Below are 5,315 nucleotides of genomic sequence, written 5' to 3' on the forward strand. Positions count from 1 at the left end.
CCCTCTCTATTGCTTGCACCTATCTTTGACCACCTCTAGCACCTCAGCTGTGACCACACATTTGCACCTGAACAGCTCACTCCTGGCCTCCACCACCATTAATTACCATGGGAGCTGAGGCAAGGAGCTCACATGCAGGTGCCTCTTTAATGCCCACCTGAAGAGAGGCAAGAGGAATCCCACCTCCTGTGGGTTGGTGGTGTGCATGGGAGGGAGTGGAGTCCCCTGCCAGCCCCAGGACTACAAACCATGGAGAGGATGCCTTGCCTGACTCAGTTGCATCCCTTCCCTCAGCAGAGGTAAAGGAGAGCACTGTCTCATGTCCTGTCTAATGATGGTCCAAGAAATGTTGATATTTGCACCTAACTCTGTCTCTCAGCAGGGAAATGCCACTGCTGGAAAGAAGTGTCTCTCCCCAGCTGAGGGAGGGAACATCAGCAATTGCTTCAGCCTGTTTCACAGCAGGTTCCCCTGGAGCCCCAGGGACAAATCAAGGGAGCCCAGAGGGGGCAGAGAAATTGCCACCTAGGGCTGGTCCTCTGCTGCTGAGCTGGGCTGGGCTCCTGGGACACAGGGAGCTCATGGGAAACAGCTCTGCCCAGGAGCAGCAGCTCTGCAAAGCGCAGCAGGGCTGAGGGCACTGCCTGCAGGCACCAAGGGGAGAAGAGCAGGGCAGGGAGAGCTTAAAGGCAGTCTGGGGTGTAAGGGAAGTTGAAAGCTCACTGGGGGAGAAATCTTCACAGCCCTCTACGTGGTAAGTACCTGCAGGAAGGGCAATGTACCTGCAGCTGGTGGAAAGATCTCCAAAAGCTGGCGCATCCCAGAGTCAGGAGGACTGCCCCCGTTTCTCTAGTGTAGAGGAGAAGGACGTGCTGCACAGCAGGGCTTCCCTGCTGCACCCTCAGAGGGACAGGGCATCACAGCTGCCTTCCCCAGGGACAGCTGCAGGGGGTGAATGTTTGTGTGCAGCCACGGGTGCAGCACACACACAGAAGGTCAAGGCAGAGTTTGCTATAAAGAGATTTCCCTAGCCTGTGTTTTCAGTGCCCTACTCTGAGGGCAGGGAACAGGAGCAGGGGTGGGGCTGGGGAAGGGAAAGAGAAATAGAAAAGGACCTGTCAAGTTTGGACAAGTCTTTGAGACTCCTGAGCTGTAACTTGGAGTGGCCAGTAGGTCATCTAACAGCCTCCTAAAGTGCCTTCAGCCCCTCCTCTGCCTAGGGACAGCACCAGCATCACCTCTGCTGCACCATCAGGCCTGTTCTGACCTGCCCTTCTGAACCTCCCGACAGGAACATGTGCCCAGCCAGTGCCCTGCAAACAGGCAGGTTTCTGTAGGGCCAAGGGGAGAGGTTGGCATGGGGTCTGTGAGTGCTGACAGGGAAAAGACATGGGACACGGCATCACTTGCCAGGAGGAAAATCTCCAGGCAGCAGCATTACGATCAGGGAACGAGAGGAAACTTACTTAAAAGAGCAATGTTGTGGGAGGGAGAATTCAGAAAACTCTGTATCATCCCCTCCAATGCAGACGCCTTCCTCTGAGCAAGTCCCCTTGCCTTCTCTCCCACCCACCAAAGCCTCTGCCCTCAGGGCTGTGGGGTCCAAGCTGTGAAGCACCTCCTCTGCAGAGGAGCCAGAGCTCCAGCAGAGCCGTGGTGCAGCTCTCCAGCCACGGGCCCAGTTCCCTCTGCAGAGCACAGGGGCTGAGAGCAGCTGCCCGGCAATGTTGGTGTCTGAGAGGTGGCGTGCACAGCTGGGGAAGGGTAACGCTGTCTGAGTGCCCGGCTGCCTCTGCCCTGGCCTCTCTCAGCCAGACCCTCCCTGTATTTTTCCTTCTTTCTCCACTTGTCTGTGTGATTGCTCTTGTTATCCTGGTCTTGCTGTCAGGCTCTCTGGGGGTGGCAGTTTCAGCTGCAGAGTCACACGCTGATCCTGTGGGGCCTTTCGTGCAGCTGTGTCCCTGGGAACAAGTGTCCCAGCCTTCCTCTCATCTGTGAGGCTGTGGACAATGCAGGCTGTGGGGCTGGGGCATGAGCTGGTTTGCCCTTAGCGAGATACCATCATGAAAAAACTGAGGTATCTCCTTGAGGTATCCTTCCAAGCTGTGAGCTGCCCTCCAGAATGCAAATCTGTCCCACAGCATCTTTGTGTTACCTGGAAGCCCCATGGAGAAGCACAGAGATGCAATGGCCAAGGAAATGCTCTTGGGTTGGTGAAATGAGCCCTGCGTGTCCTTGGCTACAAGTGGGCTGCTGAGGCCTTGAGAAAGGGTGGGACATTTAGTGGTCTGCACTGGATCCCTCTTCTCTCAGCAGTGTCTGCTGGCTTTTCACAGGAACATAGCAGTGTGATCGCCCTCAGTCTCAGAAAGGTGCAAGGCCAGGGCCTCTCGGACTGAGGGACAGACCAGCTCCCCTCACTCTGCTCTAATCGCAAGGCAATCCTCGTGCCTTGCAGGATTTGCTCTGTTCTCCCTGAGTGCAACAGAAATACTGAGGGTTTCTGACATCCCAAAACAATCCTCAAGCAAGAGGGGGGAAATTCTTTTTAAAAAAATACTCTCAGTCTGCCTTCTGCATTCCTCATTCCTTAGCACCGGGAGTGCAGATGCTGACAAGCCCTTCTGTTTTAGGGGAGGTTTCATCTGACAAAGCTGAACACCAGGACTGGACCCTGCTTCCACCGTTCCCATGAACTCACTGCTGCACAGCAGGGCTGACACCTCAGCAGCCAGAGGACAGAGGCCCAGCTCCTCACGGCACATTCAACCAGCACCAAAGCACAGCTTCAGCCATGGAGCTGAAGGAAGGTCTCCTAGAACAGGAAAATGTGTGTGTGTTTATGTGTGCTTGTGTGCAGCAAGGGGAGGGTCTGTTGGCTTTTAGTTTTGCTCAGAAAAGTCTCCTCTAACTTGTCAATGACTTTTCCTCCTTGCACGGGTCCCCATGCCCAGAGGCAGCAAATGTCTAATGGCAGCTCCATCACCGAGTTCCTCCTCTTGGCATTCACAGACACACGGGAGCTGCAGCTCTTGCACTTCTGGCTCTTCCTGGGCATCTACCTGGCTGCCCTCCTGGGCAATGGCCTCATCATCACCGCCGTAGCCTGCGACCACCACCTCCACACCCCAATGTATTTCTTCCTCCTCAACCTGTCCCTCCTTGACCTGGGCTCCATTTCCACCACTGTGCCCAAAGCCATGGTCAATTCCCTGTGGGACACCAGGGCCATCTCCTACCAGGGATGTGCTGCACAGCTCTTTCTGTTTGTCTTTTTGATGTCAGCAGAGTTTTCTATTCTCACCATCATGTCCTACGACCGCTACGTTGCCATCTGCAAACCCCTGCACTATGGGACCCTCCTGGGCAGCAGAGCTTGTGTCCACATGGCAGCAGCTGCCTGGGGCAGTGCGTGTCTCTATGCTGTGCTGCACACAGCCAATGCATTTTCACTCCCCCTCTGCCAAGGCAATGCTGTGGACCAGTTCTTCTGTGAAATCCCCCACATCCTCAAGCTCTCCTGCTCAGATGCCTACCACAGGGAAGTTTGGGTTATTGTGGTTAGTATCTTTGTAGAATTTGGGTGTTTTGTTTTCATTGTGGTGTCCTATGTGCAGATCTGTGCTGAAGATCCCTTCTGAGCAGGGACAGCACAAAGCCTTTTCCACGTGCCTCCCTCACCTGGCCGTGGTCTCCCTGTTTATCAGCACTGGCATGTTTGCCTACCTGAAGCCTCCCTCCATCTCCTCCCCATCGCTGGATCTGGTGGTGGCAGTTCTGTACTCAGTGGTGCCTCCAGCAGTGAACCCCCTCATCTACAGCATGAGGAACCAGGAGCTCAAAGACACATTGAAGAAGCTGATTCAATCAGCTCTTTTCAGCAGCATTAACCTGCTCGTGTCTCTTCAGAAGTGATTTCAAATTCATCTCCGGAACCTCCTGCGCTTTGGGCATTTTGCCTGTGATAACCCTGTCTGTCCATGCCTGCAGCCACTCCACTCCAGCAGAGGCCTGAACCCAGCCTGTCTGACCCAGAGGCCTGTTCACATGTGTCTGGCACAATGGTACAGCTCGCCTCCCATGTCGCATCTCTGGAATAAAAGGGGATTTCCTCAATGCTGGTGCCTGGAGGTTGGGCTCTTCTGCCAAAGCTGAGGTCAGGCTGAAGAAATTGCCCCCACAATGCCATGCTGCTTTGCTTGGCTTCTCCATGGGATGGGGGGAGGAGGGCATGGGGCAATGTGTTAGAGAATGGGCCTGGGCTGAGCCTTCACCTGTGGGTGCCCAGTTCCTCTGGAGATGGTGAATGATCGACAGGGATCTGCCTGGGACATCACCCCACGGCTTTCAGGCACCACGGCCCGGTCGCTCTGCAGAGCAGTACCAACAGCTTGGGGCCTTGTGGAGAGCACAGGGAGGGGGTAGGAGCGGCAGGTCAGGCCAGGACAGACAAACTTCCCTGGTGAAAGGCTCTCTGGGGGCAGGGACATGCCTGGAGAAGAGCAAAGCAGCAACTCTCTGCTTCCAGAGGGTTATAAATGACAAAGAGAAATCTATTTCTGAATGCACCAGCTCGGGCAGGCTTTTCTATTGCTTGGGCAGCCGGAGCAGCCTGAGGATCCCCTGGGCCAGGAGTCTTTTCCTGGGAGAGGGGCTGGCACAGAGGGGCTTGCTGGCAGTGAACAATAAGGATGTCTTGGAGACAGGAGTAGACACTGGCTTCCATCTCCTCATGCCATGGCTGGCCCTCAGCCCTGCACCTGATGGGGAGGCTGAGACACCTCTCTGCCTCCCAGGAGCTACTGTGACCTTCAGAGGGGCTGGGGCTGTGGGGTTGAGTGTGCAGAGCTCTGCAGTACCCATCAATGGGCACTGCCACGGGGTCAGCCCAGAATGGGCTGCTTTTCTGGGCTGGACAGGAGGGAGACGGGTAGGGTGCGGGAAGTGATGGGGAGAGCCAGAGAGGGACTGGGCTGGGCTGGGAAGTGCTCAGGAGAGGAACGCACTGAAGTTAGCTGAGCTGTCCGACCTTGCAGGGTGAGGACTCACACCAGGGGCTGGTGCTGCAGAGCCAGGGCTCATGGAAGGGAGCTGAGACTTGCGGATGCAGGAGAGAGGAGGCTGCTCTGTGCCTTTGGTGCGATGGAGAGTTGGGGCAGGTGCCCCAGGACATTTGTAACCCCCCAGCCTTTCTCCCTGGCCATTTCCAGCACTGGCAGCACACCCCAAGTTTATGGGTGAATTGTCCTGCTTGGCCATTTCCAGCCTCCTGCTTGGCTCAGTGCTTGAATCCCTCTGCTCCAAGATGGTCAGGG

The 5,315-nt window shown here is 55.8% G+C and overlaps 1 pseudogene across 1 annotated transcript; it reads left to right on the forward strand.

The window, feature by feature from the left end:
• The first annotated feature begins 2,963 nt into the window (after window positions 1-2,963).
• LOC309603988 (olfactory receptor 14A16-like) lies at window positions 2,964-3,915 on the forward strand (annotated as a pseudogene). The gene has a single exon. The product of its transcript is annotated as an olfactory receptor 14A16-like (transcript).
• Window positions 3,916-5,315: the final 1,400 nt, after the last annotated feature.

This window comes from Platalea leucorodia (genome assembly GCF_965183815.1).
Source record: "Platalea leucorodia genome assembly, contig: HAP1_HAP1_SCAFFOLD_288, whole genome shotgun sequence".
In the NCBI taxonomy this organism is placed as follows: domain Eukaryota; kingdom Metazoa; phylum Chordata; class Aves; order Pelecaniformes; family Threskiornithidae; genus Platalea; species Platalea leucorodia.